General features: G+C 45.1%; 1 long non-coding RNA gene across 1 annotated transcript in view; it reads right to left on the bottom strand.

Moving 5' to 3' along the window:
- The window catches only part of LOC119784894, a 38,520-nt gene extending 21,048 nt beyond the window's left edge, over positions 1–17,472 (bottom strand). The window contains exon 1 of the long non-coding RNA XR_005280996.1: positions 17,417–17,472. This is a non-coding gene — a long non-coding RNA (uncharacterized LOC119784894). The remainder of the gene's footprint in view (positions 1–17,416) is intronic.
- Between the last annotated feature and the right edge of the window lie 7,105 nt (positions 17,473–24,577).

Here is a 24,577-nt window from a genome sequence, read left to right as displayed (position 1 = left end):
CGCTAATCAGTCTGGAGACTCTCCGTTAAAGAAAATTTGGAGCCGTTCACCAAACGAACGTCCAATCAGTGTTGGCTTTGAGGCGGGTTGAGGTGTGACGCAACGAGAAGCGCGACAGTTCAGTCTAAAGAACATGGCGGCTTCAGCCGATGAAACTAGCGTTAGCGTGGCTATCGCGCAAGTTTTATGGGAATTACAGAGTATTTATTCACTGAAAGAAGAGCAAAACACTGCTCTGGAGGCTTTTCTCAGAGGAAAAGATGTTTTTGCTCTTCTCCCGACTGGTTTCAGCAAGAGTTTGATCGATCAATTGGCTCCTCTTCGTCGTCGCTCTGTTAGTACGTCATATGCTTCGTTGATCTGATTGGTTTATTTGGCCCGTCTATCACCAACATAGGCCAATCAGCTAACCAGTATTTTCGCCCCTTCCCAAAATTACTTAAACGGAAGGTTTCCAGATGGATATGCGGAGCAAATCCATCTGGTGGAGTCAGGTTACCATTCTCCCCGCTTTACAAGCAAAATCATGCCTCCAGTAAAGCACATTCAAATGAAAATTACTCTTAATTAAAAACACGTAACATTTATTGAACAGTATTTATTAATTTCATATTTAAAACACTTTGAGAAGTTTGAATTCTCAATACGACTTTTCCTTTAATTTGTTGTTTGTGGCGACGGTTGGCTGGACCTCATTGTCTCAGCTTGGCTTTAAGCAGATGATGAGGCTGTTTGTTGGTTTTCAGCTGACTTTGCTCCCATATCAGGCTCAGACCATAGATCTCTCTGTGGATCAGGAGTTCCAGTTCCGGTTCCAGACTCTTGGCGTCTCGTTCCCATGATTTGGAAAGAAGGAGCTGAACGAATCAGAGAACTCATCTGGTGACGTTAGATGAGATTCTGATCATACTGAGACCTCAGATAAAGATGGCCGACGGACTAGAGCTGCTGCTGTGGCGTTAGCCATCATCAGTAGGTGTTTAACAGTGTTTTAAATCTCCTCTCTGGAGCTTTTTTTCCCCAAACGTTTCTCAGGATCAAACCATCTTACTGAGGCCTCCTATCGCATCTTTATTCCTACAAACTGTTTAAAGTAGTCGTCTTATAATCTGGCATATTTTCCCCGGAGCATCAGAGCCTTCAGCCCGCTCTCCGCCCATTAATCCTCAGAAAGTATCTGTGCATACTTAAACGTGGGACAAAGTCCTCCCGTCAACGGAGGAAAGCCGATGTTTAAGAGCGAAGAGGAGATCAAAAAAGCAGATTTATCTCTTTAACTCCAACAGAATGAAAGTTTTTAACAATGATAATGAGGATGTAGAAAAAAAAGGGAGAAGAAAAGAGAAACGAGAAGCTGGAGCCTAATGGAGGAACTACGCCCCCAGAGGGCTGAAGGAGAACGGCAGGGCTGCAGAAATGGTTGATGGACTGATCGTCCGTCCGTCCGTCCATCATCCAAACTTTGGATCAGAAAGTAAAGGAGAAGCAGCAGATGTTCCTCCTTCTGGAACGATGTGGTTTTTATTGTGAGCCAGAAGGAAAGCTTCAATCTCTTCTGTTTCAGCCTCTGTTTGTAAAATGAGATCAATACCTTCTCATGTTTGATGGTTTGCAGGCCTCTGATTCTGCTCTTAACTGCCCTGATTTGTACACCGGAGGATAGAACCATTGATCATGTTTCCAAACTAAGAGCTCCTTGATAATAAATATTTGATACGGGCGTGCATCAATACGCGCCTCCCTAACAGAGCACGAGTTGTTGTGATCTGGCCAGGATATCGATGGGCTGTTTATGAGCTGCTGATGAGACATGAATTGGTTTTGCGGTGCAGCATCCGCTGCGTGTGTCAGAGCCGAAGATCATAATCACATCTCAGATGACTGACAGCTGCCTGTCCCAGGATGAAGGGAAGTACGAACGGCTGTGGGAACCGCATAGAAACTGGATACTAACTGGGAACTAAATGGATAACAACTGGGAACTGCATGGGTTTTACCTAGGTACTAAGCAGGTACTGAAATGCTCCTAACTGGGAACTAAATGGGAATAAATCAGGTACTAATACAGATCATACTTGGAACAACCTGGTGTCTGACTTCATGCTATCAGGGGAGAAACTTATAGGGAAATAACTGGATACTATGGAATGGGAAATAAAAGTAATGTAAAGCTCTAAGGGAACTAATTTAACACAATTAGTTACCTTAGAGCTTTACAATACTGTAAAGTCCCATTTCATTTATCCTGTTATTTATCCAAGGAGGGAATTATTAGAGGACTAAGGGGAACAAACCAGTTATTACCAAAGCTTCAGGCTTATGCTACGTTCAGACCGCGAGCAGCAGAGGCAGCAGAAGCAGCTCGTTCACATGCAAAGTCAATGGTTGATGCGCAGCAAAACCTCCTGCAGCGTCTATGGCCGTTTCTCAATTTATGAGAACGCGAGTATGTACTTGCATTCTCGTCAAGTCCGTTCTTGGCGAGAACGCAAGAAGATCGGACTTGACGAGAACGCGAGCACGCAAGCGCGTATGTGTATTGGAACAGAAGCTTACTCGTGACGTCATCAAATGCAACGTTCTTTAGCATTTCTTTAACAGTCAAAACTATTTATTCCCTACACAAAACATTTTGAAATCAATATTTTTAATTTCTAAACATTAAAAAAAATTACCGAACCGCAAAAAACCGCCATCAGAACGAGCGGAAGTTCACACATAACTAGAGCGAGAGAAGTGCACTACAGACGGGGTAAATTTAGCCCTGGCTGCGGTTACCCTCGGAGGTCTGCTGGTCACTCTGGTCCGCTCAACGTCTGACTTTTTTTTACATTTCGCACTAACTCTGTAAACAGGCCACACAGGGAGGCTTCAATGTATAATGTTATCGCCTCAAACGATTTCAAAACGTACTTTTGAAGAACAACAGCAGCAGAAAAGGGAATGTTTAACTTACCACTGTGAGCGCTGTCTGGAATCAAGCTGCGGCCGCGGTGCATTCTGGGGAAGCGGTCAGTCTGAAGAACGCACAAGTCTGCTCTGATGCATGCTCGATAAAGAGGGCGGGGCTAGAACAACATCCGGGGATTTGATGCGTTCTCCATCTGGCGTTCTCGAGAATTGGAACGTTACTCGGGCTGAGGCTGATGACGTATCACGAGTACACGAGAACGCTCAAGAAAACATATTGAGAAACGGCCTAGAGCACATGAACACGCTTCACGCGCCGCATCAACCAATGAGAGAAGCTGATCTGGGAGCTGGCAGGGAGTCAGACGCAGCACTGCTGATGCAGAGCGCTATGATCACTCCTCTGAAACAGTTTATTAACGCCTAAATTAACTTCAAATGTAGAAACCTGCCGGCAGAATATGTTGGCTTTTATTATCCTGCTGCCTGCAGTTTGTAGCACAGACCTGAAAAACGCTAACATCTACTTCCAGCCGCCACCAACAGGAGGGGAAAACCCTGGAGAGGCGAGCGGGCCTGAGGCAGCTGCTGCTGGGGATTCCCAGTGACAGCGCAGCGCCGGTATGTGGGGGTCTGAGCGGCTCCCACAGAGAAATACTCTTTGAAGGCAGGATGGTAATCTGGATGAACTGACTGCACAGACCATGTTTTCAGGAGGACTTTCTCACTTCAACAGAGATTCTAACTACTAAGAAAGTAAAGGGTAGCTCCGCCCACCGCGCATCAGACCCACTTTACCACCATGCAGCTAGAGCAGCAAAGATGCTTCAACCACGCATCAGAACTAAACTTTTACAGATATCACAAATGAGGCACGTTTTTGCTGCTTCTGCTGCCGGCGGTCTGAACGTAGCATTAACCCCTAGAACCCTACGGACCCACCGGTGGGTCCAGCTGCTGCGTGACCTCGTAATTTTACCAAACCCACAGTTTGGTGACATTTATGGATAAATGTGCCAAAATGGCCTCTCCGCCTAAGAAATTTCTCACTAATACCATTCTAAAATAAATATGATTCATCTGATTGAGTCCAAATTTGGTATATTTTTACACAACATTTAGATTTAAAAGTCTGTACTACTTTTTTGCGCTATAAATAATATTTTGGTAGTGTTTTGCAATGTTTATTTCAAAGAAAAATTTGGCGAGGTTCAAAAAATGCAAAATATTTTGTATTTTGTCCCTAATATTTCAGGCAGGGTCAAAGCTACAATGGTGCTGACACCAGAAAACCATTCTATGACATCTTACCTTTACAGACGTACCAAAAGTTTCTTCTTAAATCTAATAGCTGTGAGGCTATAAGTTATTTACTTTTGTGTGTTTTTGTCAGGCAGAAATTTATTTATACCCCCTTAGGGTGTAAGAGGTTAGAGCAGCAGACAAGGAACCACTGCCGTGAATCCTGAAGTTGATAGAAACCATAGAGACATTTTGCCCTTTTCAGACCTAGAACCTGTCTCCTTTCAGGACGTATGAAGGCTGGACATCATGGCGTCCACTAAAGCCCTCTCTGATTGAAAACCCTGATAACAATCCCAGCTGAGATTAAGTTCCCTTCAGCCAAACGTCGATTCTCTGACGCCTCCACATCTGAACGAGCCTCACAGCAGTCTGTGATTTCAGCTCAGGGTGAGCAGAGGCAGCCGGTAACAAAGCTGAAAACAAACAACAACAAATAAACGCCGGCTGGTCTGCGGCAGTCTGGCAGCGAGGAGCTGAGGCCGTCACATGATGACACTAAATCACCTCTGCACCAGATTCCTCAGGTCTATTAAAGCCGGAAGCCGAGCAGGAAGGATGGCAGCGAGCGGGATGTGACCGGCGGCAGCATTGGCTGGTTAAGGCAGCAGATTGGTGAGAGCGGACGGATCGATACGCTGGGAGCCTGGACACCGAGCTGGACGCTCCGAGAGGGAGACACATAATTACTGCAGAGAAGGAGAGAATGATGAAGGGAAGAGAAGAGCAGGATTTGTTCTGTCTGTCAGTTTCAGCTGCTGTCAGACGGCTGCAGCTTCACTCTACCAACCTATTTCTATTCTAATTAATAGATTTAGATTAGAAGCATGTAAACAATGAGGAAATGCTGTCACTGACTCCGTGATAAGTGGCTCTAAAGGGAGGACATTTTAAAGGAAACTTTATGAAATATCTGATTTAATATCTTAACCAAAAGAATTAATTCACATCTGAGGCAAACTGTCGTGGGAAAAAAGTATTCAACTATTAACTCCAGTTACATAAATTGATGGATTTCAATCAGTCGGCACTTTATTTTTATAAATTCATCTTTCGGCCTTTACTGCTCAGTAATCAGCCCTGTTCCACCTGAGCAGCGTTCGTTCCTCCTTAACAGTAATGGAAAGAAGTCAGAGTTAAAACTAATTACACACACTATGGTTAAACAGTAACATGTTATGAATAAACCTGGAGAAATAACCTGGATTGTTATGAGAAGAAACTCAGAGAAACGACATTTTCCAACCACAAAAACATTTCTAATAATTCATCAAATGGTAAAATTTAGCATTAAAATAAATTTAATAAAGTGAAAATCTGTTGAATTACTCAGCATATTATGTTATTCTTATACATTTTTCTAAGGTCCACATTGGTAAACACCAGAATTTCCCCACTGTGGAACAATAAATGGATTTTCTATTCTATTCTATTCTATTCTATTCTATTCTATTCTATTCTATGTGAACAGACTGAATTTATCTATTAAATGTTTTCCACAGTCAGTATTTTTTCACAGCATAAAAATAAATCAACTACAGCGTGCTTTTCACAATAAAAGAAGGAAAAAGTCACTTAGTACCTTTATTAATCATCACTTAACAATAAACCAAGGTCCACTAGCGTTGGACATATAATTATCATAAACTATTACAGAAAAGGAAGTTAGACTTTTGTAAAAGTTAGAATAGTTTAAAGCAGAGTCCTTAAGAAAACAAACATGTTTTAAGAAGATTCTTAAAGTCATACAGAGAAGACGTTTGGCTGACATGCAGGAGCAGATCATTCCAGAACCTTTGGAAAACCAAGATCAGCTCCTCGTTTGCTCTTGGTTTCCATCACATTCTATTTTAAAGGCATAGAGGGCGATCTTTTATTTCCAGGTGCATCTCAATCAGTGGTCCTCCTAACTGTCAATCATTCTGGTGATATGTTTCCGTAAGGCCGTCCTATCTGCTCGTCCCGTTAGCTAGCTGTTTCTGCGCACTTTCAGGCGTATATCTGTGGTGAGCTACGGTGAGCGACGGTCATTGAAGCTCACCTTTCTCACCACGGTTCTTTGGAAATGGCCGAGGGTCGGGGGAGTAAAGTGTCTATGAAGTGTTTGAGAAGGAAAGTAAGGCCTCAGAAGAGGCAGATATATCCCAGAATGCTTTGCGTCGAAGAGGTCTCCTTGCAAAGCATTATGGTATTTGCGACAGTGGCTACTAAAAACAAAGATGGCGCAGGCACCATGCAGTGGAGGAGGACTTATGTGACCAATAAAGCAAAAAGGAGTGATCATCTGTCTGAACGGTCAGCTACCTGAGTTCACTATAAAGTCCCGGCTCTATAGTGATGGAGGGATTTAGGGGTTAAGGCGGACGATCAGACACACGCTCTCAAATGTGTTTATCAGCTGTGCTGCTGCCATCAACACCTTTGTTTCTAGATGTTGGAGCTTGGCCTGTTTTCCAGTGTAGTCCTGTTTCTCTGACTGTGACTAACTGGATGTGCTCTCTTCATCCTCTGACATGGGAGCTGGCTCGGAGCTCGTCTGCCTGGCTGTGTGTTTCCTGGACGGGGCCGCCTGTGGAGCTGGTTGACAGTTGCCTTTTGTATCTATGCTTCTTTTTCTATGTCTGCTTCTGTCTCCTTGAACCCCAGTGGGCCTCAGCAGATGGCCGCTCACACTGAGCCTGGTTCTGCTGGAGGTTTCTTCCTGTTCAAAGGGAGTTTTTCCTCTCCACTGTCGCTACAAGCATGCTTAGTGTGAGGGATTGCTGAAGAGTCAATGAGTCGATGCAATCAGCTGGTTTTCCTTAGATAGAAAACTTTGAATCAATCTGACTGGATGATCTGGTGAACTGGAACATGCCTTGAGTCATTTTTCAAATCAAAAGTAATTTTTCCAATAAAAAATTTGACATCATATTATTTCTGTGATTGACAGTAGCTCTACGTTTCTGCGGTGGATTGATTGTAAATGTTTCATGGGCGGTGCATCCTATTTTATTATCATTTCCATCCTTTAAACACATTTGGAAAAGCAAACCGCAGCAAGTGAAAAATATTTCCTAGTCCTGAATTTATTCTCCTGACTGAACAAAACGAAATAACTGCGATACGTTTTAATGCTGTCCTTGTTTTTCAGACGGTGTTGTAATTCCAGGATTTTTATTTTTTTGCATATTTGAGGCAAGAGGTAGAAGAAAGTGAAAGTGTGGTGGAGGAATGGATGAAAGAGAAGTTGGAGTGAGTTTGTTGTTGACCTTGACAGTGACAGAGCTCTGCCTGAGGGCTGTCCTTCAGCGCAGGGGGACGCTCATATGAACCCACTTTAACCACATGGAAACACACATGTGTGTGTTGCTCAGAGTGATGCAACCAAAACAACTCCCCCCCCCCCCCCCCCCCCCCCACACACACACGGTCTGAGTAGCCAGCAGGGCTGTGGCTCATTAATATTGCATCGATTGGAAAGAAAGAAGCAGTGGACTGGAAGAACCATGTGAGAGAGAGAGAGGAGCGAGAGTGCAATGATCTCACTGAGGGACAGTCTGAGGTTTTGACTAGGCCAATCACCGCACACAGCTACAGCTCACACTGTACGACCACAGGGTTTAAAAGTTCACCATGTTTGTTCTCACGCTGTGCGACCCGACGCTCTGATGCGATCTACCTGTTCTCACTGTGCGTCTAAAAACCAGGTGGGACTCAGCTCCGCAGTGAGATGGCGCTACTCGGACTCGTCTATCTGGAAGCCAAACCAGTAGAAGAGGAACATGAAGCTCACTAGAGTGAAACGAGCTGCCTTGGATATTTGGGCGATTTGTATCTGACTTAAACCCCTTTCCCACCGGCTGAAAAAAACTTTTAAACCAGAACAAGAGGCTTTTAGTGGCAGTGGGAACATGTCACTGATGCTTGTCTAACCGAGTCAAACGACACGGCAAGTGACCCGCATTTAAATCTCCTCAGCTCTGATTGGCACGCTGTGGGAACACCAGAGCCGGGTCGACACGCTAAATTACGTGATACCATTGGACACAACGTACGGACGTCAACACGCCGCGCCAGTCGCTTCTGATCTAACAAGCAGAATCAACTCTGTTTCCATTGGATAAACATGGAACAGCTCTGGTGAGAGGGATTCATATAATAGAGAGAAACAATAAAGCACACTGACTATGCCGTGGCTTCCTTCCATGATGCTCTCCATTGTTTACTTTCCTGATTTCTGTAGCACTGGTGACATCATCAAAGCTAACCCAGTGTGGTGATGATACCAGACACACAGCTGCCAATCACATGGTGAAGTTTGCAGTTTGCAGACAACACCACGCCTCATCAGAGACGACAACGACCTGGACTACAGAGAGGAGGTGGAGCAGCTGGTGGAGCAGAGATAACAGCCTGATCCTGAAGGTGGAGAAGACCAAGGAGATCATGGTGGACTTCAGGAAGAACCATCCTAACCACGCTCCACTGCTCATCAACAGCTAGAGGGTCAGTGTCCTTTAACCTCTACATGTGTCCATCTCCCTACACACCTGAAAACTTCCTGACTTCATGCAGTCTCTCTGCAGAGGTCTGCTAATGATTTAAACCTGGGCTAACCAATTAAAAATCAGGGGGGTCCGAATAAAGAAAATCATCAACTAGTAAAGATCCAGAGACATTTTAAATTATAATCTGTTACTTTAAACAGAATTTAACACTGAAATAAAAAGCAGGTTTTTATGCATCCATGTAATGCATTGAATTTTCAAAAAAAAAAAAAAAAAAAATCCATTTTAAAATCTAAATCGTTTTTGAAGTAGAGAAAAACAACCATTCAACAATTTCCTGATTCCCATATTTTCTCAAACCCCTGAACTGATGGTTTGTTATTTTCTTTCTTTTTTCTGTCTTAATGTTGGCAGTGGGCTTTAGGCTGCCCTGCGAGGCTTTAAACCTGGGTTTAACCAGAGACTAAGCCATTCTCAAGCACATATCAAGGAGCTCATTCTGAGCCTGGATCCAGATTTATTGTTGATTCTGTTCATGGTGGAGAATCCTGCTTCACAGCAGCAGGTTGAGCCAAACATCCTCTAAATGTGCAGGGTCATCTTTGAGCACGCCATTTCACTTTTCTTTCACCAGTTCACCGCAGTTCTTCCAGCAGTCCACACTTTCTCTGCTCTCTTTTTCTCATGGTCTTCTCCTTCTTTCCCATCGCCTGGCTTGCCACAGGTTTGCCTGCTGTGTCTAAAAGTAGCAGCAGCAGCAACCCATACTGACAGCTCATTGGCTCATTTGGATCACGTGCAGCCTGGAGCCGGACGCTCCCCAGGGCTTTACCGTATTAACAGGAGAAGAGGCGCAAGTTAAATTAGACACTGTCGTCAGACAACATGCAGTAATTTATAAATATTTTAAATCAGGTTGGGTCCGGATTTGCCAGCAGGTGGCTCCGGACCTGGGCCTGCCGTCCGCTAATCCGTGACCTGTGATATAAAATATTAGGTGCATTGGATCTATAAGTTGCAGGATATTGGGCCTCTAAGGACTGGAGTTTTAGACGAATTGCTGGTTGTTTACTGGTCTCCTCTAGGTGACCCAAATGTACAATGACTCTAAACTTAGATCAAAATGGGTTTCGTTTGAAGTTTCTGGAAGGGCTCTTCGGGTTTTGGTGGATTCAAGTCAATTTACGTGAACTTGAGCCATTTTACCAAGAACAAATAGCAAACTGCAGTAACCTTACAAAGAAAGGATCATAAAACATCATTATAAACTCACTTAACCATGGAGAAATTTGGCAGAAAATGGGATGAGATTGGTGCAGGATCAGGAGAAAGGTCTTTGATGAGAGATTGATGAATTATGATGCAATAAGATTACTGAGAGACAGAAGGAATTGATAGTTTATGAACAGCATCAAATAGGAAAAAGATAAAGGAAGCATTTGGATGGAGGGAAGACAGAGGGAAGAGAGGTGAGAAAACAATTAAAACAGTCAACAGGCACTTTGGATTCCCTGGGCTTCATCTCCTCCTTACATCAGACACACTGCGAGGTTGGCTCTTTGGCTGCCACAGGAAACACTTCCTTGTTCGGCCTAACGCCCTCACTTCCTGTCCGCTGAGACGTTTAGAAAGAGACTGTGTTAGAGTGGGTGTGTGGCTGGTTGTCATGTTGCATGTCTAATTTTGACAGCATGGGAATGAGAGGGTAAGTAATGGTCCCAGCAGACGGCGTGTGTGTGCGCGCTCGCGTCTAGAGAGTTGTATCCATTAGTGATAATGGGGAAACAGAGCTGCTATTAGCTGTTAATGGACAAACACACAACCACACTGCTGAGTCTTTTTTTCTTCCCTGGGATGACGGGCTGAACCAGCGTTTGTCTCTGTAAACGCAGGCCGCTATCTTTTCCATCCGACGCAGGAAGCATTTTCTACAGAAAGGGATCTGAAAGACGCTGTCTGTGGGTGTTTGGAATACAATTAAACCTTGATGTGTTCCAGGAATTAGAATTATTCAGTTTTAAGGTAACACATAGCGTGAGCTTTGTTCCTATAATATTTTGTTGTTGGGTTTGTTTCTATTTTAGGTTTAGGGTCCTCCTAAACCTGAGCCTAATATTTTCAGTCCAGAAAATTGTGAATTTTTTCCTTTGGAACGTCGGGATGAATCTTTGTGCCTCAGTTAGATGAATCTGTTTTGGCATCTGATGGTTGGATGAGGGAGATGGATAGACGGACCAATGTGATCAACCGTCCAATCCACACTGGTTATGAAATATGGAACCGGTCTGATAGAAAAAGATCACAGACAAATGACTTCGGCATCAGCTGAAAGTAGAGACTGAATCTCTGAATCAGGAACGGAGTTTATTTAAGCCTCTGGCTGAAGATGCCTGCTGGAGATTTCTGGCAAGCACATCACTATGGCCGACACAATAATAACTGGGAAGGCTAGATATCTCTTAGTATCGTCCAGTACCTTCAAACAGGTTTTTCAATTCACCCCCCCCAAAAACTCCCTAGAAATTCCTTATAGGTCCTGATATTCTAGTGCTCGCAATTCAACGCCAACTTCATTTAAATCAATCATTAATTCAATCAGTCAATCAATCCATCAACCAACCAACCAACCCACCCACCCACCAAACCAACCAACCACCAACCAACCCACCCACCCACCCACCAACCAACCAACCAACCAACCAACCAACCAACCCCCCCAACCCCCCCACCCACCCACCAACCAACCAACCAACCAACCAACCACCAACCAACCCACCACCAACCAACCAACCAACCCACCCAACACCCCCACCCACCCACCAACCAACCAACCAACCCACCCAACCCCCCCACCCACCCACCATCCAACCAACCAACCAACCCACCCAACCCCCCCCACCCACCAACCAATCAACCAACCAACCAACCAACCCCCCCACCCACCAACCAACCAACCCACCTCCCCACCCACCAACCAACCAACCCACCAACCAACCAACCCACCAACCAACCAACCCCCCCACCCACCAACCAACCAACCCACCTCCCCACCCACCAACCAACCAACCAACCAACCCACCCACCAACCAACCAACCAACCCACCAACCAACCAACCCACCAACCAACCCACCCACCAACCAACCAACCCACCAACCAACCAACCCACCCACCAACCAACCCACCCACCAACCCACCCACCAACCAACCCTCCCACCCACCAACCAACCAACCAACCAACCAACCCACCCACCAACCAACCAACCAACCAACCAACCAACCCACCCACCCACCCACCAACCAACCAACCAACCAACCAACCAACCAACCCACCCACCCACCAACCAACCAACCAACCAACCAACCAACCCACCAACCAACCAACCAACCCACCAACCAACCCACCCACCAACCAACCAACCAACCAACCAACCCACCCACCAACCAACCAACCAACCCACCCACCAACCAACCAACCAACCAACCAACCAACCAACCAACCCACCCACCAACCAACCAACCAACCCACCCACCCACCAACCAACCAACCAACCAACCCACCCACCCACCCACCCACCAACCAACCAACCAACCCACCCACCCACCCACCCACCCACCCACCCACCAACCAACCAACCAACCCACCCACCCACCCACCCACCCACCAACCAACCCACCCACCCACCCACCCACCCACCAACCAACCAACCAACCAACCAACCAACCCACCCACCCACCCACCAACCAACCAACCAACCAACCAACCCACCCACCCACCCACCAACCAACCAACCAACCCACCCACCCACCCACCCACCCACCCACCCACCCCCACCCACCAACCAACCAACCCACCAACCAACCAACCCACCAACCAACCAACCCCCCCACCCACCAACCAACCAACCCACCTCCCCACCCACCAACCAACCAACCAACCAACCCACCCACCAACCAACCAACCAACCCACCAACCAACCAACCCACCAACCAACCCACCCACCAACCAACCAACCCACCAACCAACCAACCCACCCACCAACCAACCCACCCACCAACCCACCCACCAACCAACCCTCCCACCCACCAACCAACCAACCAACCAACCAACCAACCCACCCACCAACCAACCAACCAACCAACCAACCAACCCACCCACCCACCCACCAACCAACCAACCAACCAACCAACCAACCAACCAACCCACCCACCCACCAACCAACCAACCAACCAACCAACCAACCCACCAACCAACCAACCAACCCACCAACCAACCCACCCACCAACCAACCAACCAACCAACCAACCCACCCACCAACCAACCAACCAACCCACCCACCCACCAACCAACCAACCAACCAACCAACCAACCCACCCACCAACCAACCAACCAACCAACCCACCCACCCACCAACCAACCAACCAACCACCCACCCACCCACCAACCAACCAACCAACCAACCCACCCACCCACCCACCCACCCACCCACCCACCCACCAACTAACCAACCAACCCACCCACCCACCCACCAACCAACCAACCAACCCACCCACCCACCCACCCACCCACCAACCAACCAACCAACCAACCAACCCACCCACCCACCCACCCACCAACCAACCAACCAACCAACCCCCCCACCCACCCACCAACCGACCAACCAATTCTCTGCTGGCTGTTAGCAAATAAAAAGTTTAATGAGTTTGAAGATTGTAACTAAACTTAAATTGGAAGTTTATCCTAATTAGATTTTAGGCAATGAGAAAAAAGGTTAGGAGTATTTTCATAGAGTGGATGAAATGATGTCCTCTGTGGGAATAACTGGATATCTTTCATGAGGGGAACTAAAAAAATAAAAATTTGTTTAATGAACTCTAATCTAATTGGTCAGAAATCTTTAAACTAAAAGGTTTTGATGAGGTCACTTTAATCAGCAATTATTTTATTTACACAAAGACCAACAATAAGGAATCCTCATTTAGATATAGAATTCTCAAAACTTCCTTCCTTCCTTCCCCGTCCTTCCCCCCCGATCCCCCCCTCCCACCCATTTGTCCTCCTCCCTCCCGTTAAGGTCAGGATGATGCTAAGTGTCTATCAGCGTTGATGAGGCTCAGGAGACTCCTTTGTTCTCAATGAGGGTGAAAATCTGAAACAGCCATGGAGCGAACGGCAGAGCCCCCCACCCCACCTCCATCTCATCATCCCTCCATCCTTCATCCCATAGCCCAATCAATCGCTCCCTTTGCCTAACAACTCTATTGATCAGATGCACTAACAACATCTTTCATTTATTAATTATGAGAGAAAGTCTTCCAGGGATTTGGCTTTCACCCCCCCCCACCCCCCTCTCGCATTCCTGCTCCTGATCCCTGAACTTATCCTTCCATTTCTTTTCTTTCCAGATCTTTTAATTTCACCAAAAAACACCACAGAGTCAGGTCAATAAGGAAATTGTTGAAATGCTGCAGAAAAACTTTAATGTTAACTGTTGCAAGTTGTTTTGCTCCTTTGTCCAATAAACGCTCTTTTCTTTTGTCACTTGAGTTTTAGTTAAGCAGGGAGGTTAAAAACCATCATTTGTTTCATGTTCAGCATTTTTAGAGTTTTAATTGTGAAAAATGTTCAGATGAATTCTAAAGCTTGAAAATCAAAAACACATCCATGAGGGATGATGGATGGATGGATGGATGGATGGTGTAAATGGTAAATGGCATGTACTTACAGTATATAGCTCCTTTATTCAAGTCAGCAGACTTGACCAAAGTGCTTTACACTACATTCATTCACCCATTCACGCACACACTCACACACTGATGGTGGCAAGCTACATTGTAGCCACAGCTGCCCTGGGGCTCACTGACAGAAGCGGGGCTGCCGTATACTGGTGCCACCGGGCCCTCTGACCACCATCAGTAGACAATGCAGGTGAAGTGTCTTGCCCAAGGACACAACGACACTGAAAGTCGGAGTCAGGGCTTGAACCGTCAACCCTTTGATTTTAGGGCAAACTCCTACATCCAACGCCACTGTCGCTCAGTATGATGGATGGATGGATAGATGGACGGATGAATGGATGGACGGATGGACGGATGGATGGACGGATGGATGGATGGATGGACGGATGATGGACAGACGGATGGATGGATGATGGATGGACTGTAGGTCAGCGTGGACTCCTGTCCTCCTGTCCTGGACCTGGACTCGTGTCTCTCTGTCCTCATTGATTCCTGCAGCCTCGCTGACAGGCTGATAAATCGGCTCTTTATTAAGAGGCTGTCTCATTCTGGAAGCCAGAGATCTGAGAGAAGAACAATTCAGTTCAGCTCAATAGACGTTATGCCTCCCTGAAGGGAAACCTTCATTAGAGGCATAAAAACACTGATTAAAGAGCAAAACATGATCTGACATTTATAAACTGGGCCCAGAATGCAGCGACAGGCTTCATATAGTTTAGAGTGATTTATCAAAGTCATCATGCTACGGTTGGTTTTACTGCCTTCATTTAGACCCAAGCATCTATACTTGGACAGCATTTAACCCAAGCACAGAAAAACAAATGCATTCTGGGAGAAAACCCCCGGAGAACTAATCCCACAGCAGAAATCCTCTCCTACTTCTCACCAAACCAGAGACGCTCTTTCTGTTTCCAGATGATTAAATAGGTTCATCAGACCTCCTTTAAGGCAGGTGCTGGGTCAGTTATCTTTTCTGGAGCGCACTGGTATGGTCTTACTGGCCAGATGGACAACAGCGATTACCATAAACAGGAAACTGGTGCTGCACATCAGTCTTGTTAGGGTTCAAATCTCACCTCCACCTCGGAAAACCCCAGCCTAAAGATTAAAGTTTATAACAGAACTGGTAGAACAAGACTGATTTGTTTGGAAGGAGACGTATTTGGAGAAGGCTAAACCCAGCATGTTAACACTAACACCTCGTACCTGCGGTACATCTACACCTTAAGGACAAAGGACATTCTTTTGAAAAATGTTCACTAATGGACAAAGAAAACAGGTGGTTTGAGAGGGACGTGAAGGAAGCCATCTATGTTAAGAAAGAAAAACCAACTTTAAACAGCCTGAACTGCAGGACAAGTGAAGAGAAGCTGATCTGGGAGCTGGCAGGGAGTCAGACGCAGCACTGCTGATGCAGAGCGCTATGATCACTCCTCTGAAACAGTTTATTAACGCCTAAATTAACTTCAAATGTAGAAACCTGCCGGCAGAATATGTTGGCTTTTATTATCCTGCTGCCTGCAGTTTGTAGCACAGACCTGAAAAACGCTGACATCTACTTCCAGCCGCCACCAACAGGAGGGGAAACCCCTGGAGAGGCTCCCGGGCCTGAGGCAGCTGCTGCTGGGGATTCCCAGTGACAGCGCAGCGCCGGTATGTGGGGGTCTGAGCGGCTCCCACAGAGAAATACTCTTTGAAGGCAGGATGGTAATCTGGATGAACTGACTGCACAGACCATGTTTTCAGGAGGACTTTCTCACTTCAACAGAGATTCTAAATACTTTCTACCCGCTGATCACAGCTAATATAGCCGCCATTGTTCCAGGCAGAGAAAGGATAGAGTAGCTCCGCCCACCGCGCATCAGAACCACTTTACCACCGCGCAGCTAGAGCAGCAAAGATGCTTCAGCCGCGCATCAGAACTAAACGCTGCGTGCAATCTGAACGTAGCATGAGTTAGCGGCTTCATCCTCAAGGCACCATGGGGGGCAAATGCACACCTTTGTTGGACCGTCTTGTCATACTGTCCTGGGCTGGGGGGGTTTAGAGCAAAGTCAGCTGTAGAGTTAAACTTTGATCTTCCTCACACAATTGAAATGACTAATTTGGACAATGGTTCTGTTGTGATCCATTGTCGCTAATGTAACCAGAACCACCCCCCTCTGATGACACCCCTCCGGCGTTTTAAAAGGTCCAGCTTCCCGTATCAACGTCCTATTTTGTCGGGGGCTCTGTGCCGCTAGAGGCTAGACAAAGGGCTTCCAGACGAAGGCGACGCTACGTAGCAACCAAATCCCTCCAGAGAGGTCTGCGCTCACTGGGCCTATTTCCTGTGATTCAGAAGGAGCTGAACGCAGTGTTTTTATTCAAACCGAGTAAACTCAGTGTATCCTGAATCCTGCTGCAGCAGAGACGGAGAAGAGCTAATCCAGCTCTGCTAACCGCTGAACGACGGGAGCCCCGATTGCTGTTCGCTGAGGGAGCCCTCAGAAGCCGCCACAGCGTGACTGCCTGAGGCGCAGCAGCAGAGGTGGTTAGCCTTAGCTGCTGGAGGCTGCAGCTAAGGCTAACCACCGTAGCTAAAATGGGAGATGTCCCGTGAGTTATAAAATTAACCCCCTTGCAAAATTGCCTCTTATTGTTGCATCCGGATTGATCCAAATCTCTTTGAGTTGGTGATTAATAACTCTGCTGAAGGCCATAGCCTAGATTACTAAATTGGTAAAAGACAACTGAATTTTTAACAGCCGTGTTAAAGCATCTAAACTTTTAGGTAAGGAGTTAAAACCCTGGTCAGTAAGCAAATTACAGTTATAATCATTCAACTGATAATAACTAGCTTTACCCTTGATTTGAATTACAGATTAATTAACTATAACTTCAAGTTCTAGTTATTTTATATGTTCATAATCTTCAGGTAAATTTTCACAACAGTTCCCAATTTCTAAAATTGTTACCATGCTTTACAGCAAAATACCTGTCAAGCACGGCGGTGGAGGTGTGTTATTCCGGCTCATCTTTAACTCAGACAACTTTTTGCATTTTCAAATGAAAAACGACCATGAACTCCTCTGAGAATCCAAAAACTCCTTACTGAGCCGTGAACTCTGCCGGACCGACCCAGCAGGAGCAAACCTCTGCTGCCGTCTGGGAACCCAAGCAAAAGTTAGGGTAGAAAAGGAGATTCTACGAACTGATCAGTTAAAATATTAAACTAGGGCTTTAACTTCGTAAATCTGGTGGAAAGTGTTTCCTCTCTGTCTGTTTTTTTCCCCCCTGATGTCCTGTCTCGTCCTGCCCTCGGGGGCGCTGTCACGCCATTGGGGTGTGACATGACAACCAATTATTGACTAATTAATCAAGCTCCAGTGCATAGCTAATAGCTCTCAGGGAGGAGAAATAAAGACCAGGAGAAGAAAGATGATGAAACTGAAAGATTAAGAGAAATTATTTATTTCTTTAGAATTTTTCATTAACCTGTAAAAAACATAAATGGCGTCATTCTTTGAATTCAAAATGTCTGCCATGCTGTTATTCATTTGAACCTAAATCTATCATCTGCATCATGGAGGTAAGTGATGCACAGAAGCTTTGGAGAGAAAGTTCTGCATGGTTCTTGGAGCTGACAGGTCCACTTGGGAAACCCGGAGCTCTTCCTGGAGGAACACAAAGTAGAGAAGATGTTCATCTAAATGTTCTATAAAGATATTCTGTCTCGCTGTCTTTATCAGATCTTTGATATCAGAGATCTGATTGTTCCTTATGTTCCTAACAGAGCACTTCGCTCTCAATCTGCAGGTTTACTAGTGGTTCCTAGAATTTCTAAAAGTAGAATGGGAGGCAGATCTTTTAGTTCTCAGGCTCCTCTCCTGTGGAACCAACTACCAGTTTTAGACCGTGAGGCAGACACCCTGTCTACTTTTAAGGCTAGGCTTAAAACTTTCCTTTTTGATAAAGCTTCTAGTTAGAGTGGCTCAGGTTATCCTGAGCTATCTCTATAGTTCTGCTGCTATAGGCTTAGACTGCTGGAGGACATAGGGACCCCTTTTTCATCATTCTGCTTCATTCTATCTCTATTCTCCCACTCTGCAGAATCTGTTAGTTCAATCTCTAACGTTCTGCTCTCTCTGCTTTTTCTCATAGTAGCTTCATCTGGTCTGTTCCTGTTTGGCTGTGACTCCATCCTGGAGATAAATATCAAGGCCAAGCTCAGATGAGCCCTTTGGAGATTTACTTGGCTTTTCCTTACCATGAGATAAGAGCAGGAGTCCCCAGCTCAAGCCAATGAGAGATTCCTTCTACTTATAGATGTTTTTCCAACAAACATAAATCAGATGGATGATAGAAAGCATGCCGAGGAAGGAGATCATGCATCTTAAAGTCTCCTTCCTGGTCTGGCACCACCTGGTGTCTCTGGAAGGAACAGGGATGTCTGGACTTCCCTCTAGGACCTTTTAGAGAATCAAATGTTCTATTTTTTAGACTCATAAACCTCTGCTGTGTATAAATGAAGCATAAAACAACAAAGTTGTACTCTGGCCTTTCCAATCGCAGCAGAGAGAGAGCGCTGGCTCTCTAAAAATAAATGCACTAACTAAGGGGCAGGGTTGGGGGGGCCCGGGGCCCTGTGGCCGGCTGAATGGAAGTATTGATGAGAACAGAGCAGAGTGTTAGAGCCGCTGGCGAGAGGCCACAGTAAACCTACCGATCGATTGTTTTCAGCCCATCTCTCAGCGTGATTACACACACTGATGGCGAGGATGCTCTGAGAGGCCTTCATCTGCTTTAACTTGTCAGTGGACAGGATCTGTGCCCACTGTGGGAAAGATAAATACCACAGTGGATCCTCCACACCGGGTGGAACTCACTGAGACAAACTTAACATTTCTCACTGAGATTTACTCTGATTTCAGCTGGATTTCTACATAAAGCTGAGACAAGCAGAGTTTTCAGCTGAGTAGAGCCCCCTGCTGGCATGGAGGCCCCAGCAGAACCCTGATTGCTAATAATACCTTTATGTTTCCAGACTCTAAATGTGTTGGTGATATATATCTTCTGCCGCTCATGTTAACTGGGACTGCTGGTAAGCCGACCAATGATCCAATCTGTAGACGGTTTTACATTGTATAATGATGTAATTCTGAATTAAGTTCACCTGAATTTAATTCACATTTTCTCACCACTCAGCACAATTCCAAAAAAGTTCAAAATCAATCCACTGGACCTTGTTTCCAAGTCTGAGGACATTTCTCTTCCCATCCAGGAAGCTTTTTCAATTCAAAATGTCAGAAATAGCGTTTAGTTCCAGGCTTATAGAGTGGACATAAAACAAAGCCTAGTTTTAGTTTAGAAAACATGCAAATTCGACCTGACGAGCAGGTCCACCCCTTTGGAATGGGATCATTTTGTTCCTTTGTTAGCCTGAAATACACTAATCCTGTTTATGTCTCTAGTAGATTTTGTTTGCATAGTACGTTTAGGCATGATGAACCTTTTATCGTCTACAAATGACCTGGACTGGTTTTTCTTCCTGGTTTGACCCTTATATAGAAGTGTTCCAGATGAATCTACTGGTTAATCACCAGGAATGAGATCATTGTCTGCAGAAAAGGCTGGTTTGTCTAAAGCAAGGTGACCTATTTCAAAGCACAAGGTGGTGAAGTCATGATGATGCTTCATGTCTGCAGGATGGCTGTTAGGGGAAGTTTTATAATACCTGCGGATCATCTGAGGTTGGTCTAACGGCTAAAGGTCTGTAAGAGAGAAGAACAAACTTAGGAGAAGGATGAAAAGGAGACATCACTGCTGATGTGACTGGTTTCCACCATGCTCAGGAGAAAACGTGCCCATTCAGAGAAGCACCAGAGGTTTTACCTTTAAAAGTATGACATTAATTTTCCCATCTTGCCTGAGAGAACAGCATTTAAAAAAGACTATGGTTTGAGAACGCATCCATTCATCTCGTATTCCCACTTCTGCCATACAGTGTAGGGGTCTCCATCTCCAGCAGAGTTTGGGTTTGAGACAGTTGTCATGAAGCCGGACAGAAGGACCCAGTATTCAAGGTGAGACAGACAGTGGGAAAACTCAGAGTGTTTATTTAAAACTCTGATTGGGCTGTGGACCCGCTGTATCAGCGGCTAGGGTGGGGCACCGTCCATCACCGGAAACCCTGGTTGGAGAAAAACCAAAATTATCATTACCATGATTATCTGACAGATGATGATTATCCATATAAGTCACTAGTTGGTTTAAAACCTCTTAAATCCCACCTAACTTTAGGTAATCCTCACCTGTTTTGCATATACAACTGGAAAAGCAAATAACTGAGGAACCGTAAGCCCAAATTACATCTAAACGTAATTGTAATTGTGAAACGTAAAAATATAAAACGTTTCAATAAGTGAATAACTACTTGGTGCGTCATTGACTGATAGGGAAGGAGGTTGTGAGACTTCATCGGCTGTCCCTGACTCAAATTGAGTCATAAAAGATGAGGGCACTTTTGTCTTGGAGTTAGGAAAACACCAAATGTTGCCGACAAACGTTTAAGGAAGTAAGTCTTAAAAATAAGCTAAGCATTAGCTTTGATCAGCCAACTTTTCTGACCTCAAAAACTGAACAAGCAGGAGTTAGAGTCAGGTCAGGGAAACAGATCAGCACAGGAACAGGCAGGCTCAGAGGTCAGATAATTCAGGCAGACCGTTCAGACGCGAGGAGGCAGGCTCAGTGGCTGAGAGGCAGATCAGGTCAGGATATCAGAAACACTGTCATACGCTAAAAACCTCTCTCTCCACTGGCCAGCGAGAACAAGGTAATCAGGACCTGATAGCTGGATGCAAATAGATTCAATAGAGGCAGAAATGGGTGAGCAGCAATGAGCAACCGGGAAGAATAGACAGGTGAATAGAATGAGCAATTAAGCCAGCAATTAGTGCCAAGATCATGGCATGAAAGTGTACAAGTACAATTTTTAAAACGGCTTAAAGTATAAAAGTAAAAGTAATGCAGGAAAAAGAAGCTTTACTGCTCCACCCTATTAAAGGAACATTTTTCTACAATTCTGGATGATAACTTCCTTAGACTTAATTTTCTTAGTTTTATAACTAATGGTAACAGAGTCACTTTGCATCATCTTGAAAAACTATTTATTTTGGTATGTGTTGAGCAACAAGTTGGGGCAGCACCGAGTCCAACCACAAGGAAATTAATTGTCTGGATAAAACAAATTATTTTGGTGTTTTTTATTTTTTTAAATACCAACAGGCCATAATGAAAATAAGCTTAAATTAAACAAAACTTATGAATCTATTTTTAAAATGTAAGGAGTAGAACGACGTCTAAAACTTACTCCAGTAAAGTATTGATAGCCAACAACGAGGCGACATTGTTGGTTTGATGGTTTGCTTCCACTGCTGATTCATCAGTAATCAGCCCTATACCTGCAGGTGTTTCTGAACAGCCTTATTGTTACACCTGGAACAGCTATAAGATGCATTAACCCTCAAAATGAGTCCAGATTAAAGAGTTTCATTTAAAAACAGTAAGATTTGTTTCTACTGTATTCCATGAAATCTAGTCATCCACCATGACCTGACAATGAGTGAAAAGAAAAAAGAAACTAAAAAACTGATTGTTTGCGCTCACGTGGCCCCGCGATGCACAACTAGGGGCCCCGCAGGCACGGATGGACTGGGAATCCAGGGCTGTTGGTCAGCCTCATTCATTACTCAGACAGGTTAATCAGCTCGTTATCTCAAGAAATCAAAAACTGTTTTCTAGTGATATTGAGATAATTGTGTCATTATAACGAGAAAAAAAAGGAAAAAAGAAGTCAAGTACGACAGCTCTCAGCTTCTGTACGCGGACCGCTAGTGGTACGAGAAACCCCGTTTGGGAATCACTACTATATAAAACTGTTTAGGATGTAGTTGCATGATGGCCTAATGCTGCAAAAAATTGTTATAACTTGTAAACATTTTGTCAGACGGAGTTCAGCTTTTCTTTTCTTGTCTTAAATACAAAAAAAGTTCCTTATTTGTGGATTGGGTTCCTCTTTTTCAGCTCTAGGTCTGTTGCTTTGTTCGAATCCACAGGCTGCGTCTTCCAAGGACGCGGTCCCTCTGGACTGGATCCTTCGACGTCCCTGTCCATTGATTTCAGACGGAACTATTCACATATTTGGATTATATTAAACTGAACTTCCAATATTCACCACTGTTCTGCACCAATTACCGTTTCCTCTCATTACGGAGCAGAACGCTTTGATTCGCAATGAATCCTGGGAAAATGAGGATAGTGAGGATACAGCGGACCTGTACTTTAAATTGCTGCATATTTGCAACAATAGGCAACATGGGGTTCATTCAGGGGTTAACTTAAAAGGAAAAACACACACATTTTTTATACGCATGCATAGAAATTCAGGCTTCAAGGGGTTAAAAAAATCAACATCCAAATCACCCCAGAGGCAGAACAACAGACCTGGTTAAAGGGAGAAAAAAGCTGTAGTAAATACATTTGCAGAGTGGAAACAAGGAGAGTGTGGACAGGTAGAGGTGTTGATTCTTGCAGCCTGTCCTCATGCAGCTGTCTGACTTCATCCTCCTCCTCACAGCTCAGCGTGTGGATGAGGCAGAAACGTTTGATTTGCCCTCTCCATCGACGCTCCATAACTCACCTGAATGCTGCCAACGGCACCAACACCCTCTCTGCATGTCCGGTCCCTGAGGTCCTCTCCAGATCAACGTTACACTGGGGGGGAAAAATGACGTGCGGGGTACTGAGGTTAATAGAGCGACAGTCGTCTTTTAATTGAAAAAGTTAAATGATGCGACGGGGTGAGGATGTTATTACAGGGAACGATCCCGGGGAGCAGAGATGAATGGCAGCCTCCAAGGTTGGGTTAATGAGGACACAGGGGAGTGGGGGGTGGGTGCTGAACATGGGGGTCAGAGGATGGTGAGGAGGTGCTGAAGCCCAACAATAAATGATTCTATCTTTTTAATGTCTCAATCAGTTTAAGACGTGTTGTTCAGGGGAAAAAAAACACACAAAAAATGCCTGTCAGCTGATGTTTGCATAAGGTCTCTGATTAAGGAGGACTAACAAGAAGATTCTGAAGGGGATTCAGCAGGTACAGCAGCTGGAGGGAGGTCTGCCTCCCTGGGCTAATGACCTGTAAGCCCCCACCCCCTACTCTCCAGGATGGAGTCACAGCCAAACAGGAACAGACCAGATGAAGCTACTATGAGAAAAAGCAGAGAGAGCAGACCGTTAGAGATTGAACTAACAGATTCTGCAGAGTGGGAGAATAGAGATAGAATGAAGCAGAATGATGAAAAAGGGGTCCCTATGTCCTCCAGCAGTCTAAGCCTATAGCAGCAGAACTATAGAGATAGCTCAGGATAACCTGAGCCACTCTAACTAGAAGCTTTATCAAAAAGGAAAGTTTTAAGCCTAGCCTTAAAAGTAGACAGGGTGTCTGCCTCACGGACTAAAACTGGTAGGAGTGGATAATTACCAGTTAAAGTGAGGTAAAAACGACTGGCCTGAACCAGAAACTAGGCTGGAACTAGAACCTTGATGCTCCTTATGGGGAAGGTCTGCGTAGACTGCCTGCTGAGGAGACTGAGGTCTTTAAGACCGCAGGATGGACCTCTGAGGACATTCCTTGGTACTTTGATGGAATCAGCCATCCTCTATGGTTCTGATATGTTGGAGCAGCGGATCTACAGCTGAGAAGTGGTTAGATAAGCTCATCAGGACTGGCTCTCTCTCAGGATGTCTCCTGGACACAGAGCGGCTGAAGGAGGACAGGAGAACTGGAGGAGAAATGACATCACTGATGGACAATGTGTCCCAGAGTTCAGGAGTCAGTGACAGATTGCTGCAGTCTCGGTGCCCTAAGGAGCGTTATCACAGATCCTTCCTCCCAGCTGCTGCCAGGTGTTGGAACCATGGCTACTTCAATAAAAACTCTACAGACATTTACATCTCTGCTGTTTTCACAATCATTTTCACTTTAAAAAAACTTTTAAAAACTGTATATTTTGAACCCTTTACTGTGTCTTTTTGCCTTCATTTCTGTCATAATCTGGGACAGATGGACCCAGTATTCAAGGCGAGACAGACAGTG

The sequence above is a fragment of the Cyprinodon tularosa genome, unplaced genomic scaffold, assembly GCF_016077235.1.
Source record: "Cyprinodon tularosa strain WSP-4 unplaced genomic scaffold, ASM1607723v1 ctg236, whole genome shotgun sequence".
Lineage (NCBI taxonomy): Eukaryota > Metazoa > Chordata > Actinopteri > Cyprinodontiformes > Cyprinodontidae > Cyprinodon > Cyprinodon tularosa.
Note: the sequence above shows the minus strand (reverse complement) of the source record. Positions and strands in the feature narration are given on the sequence as shown.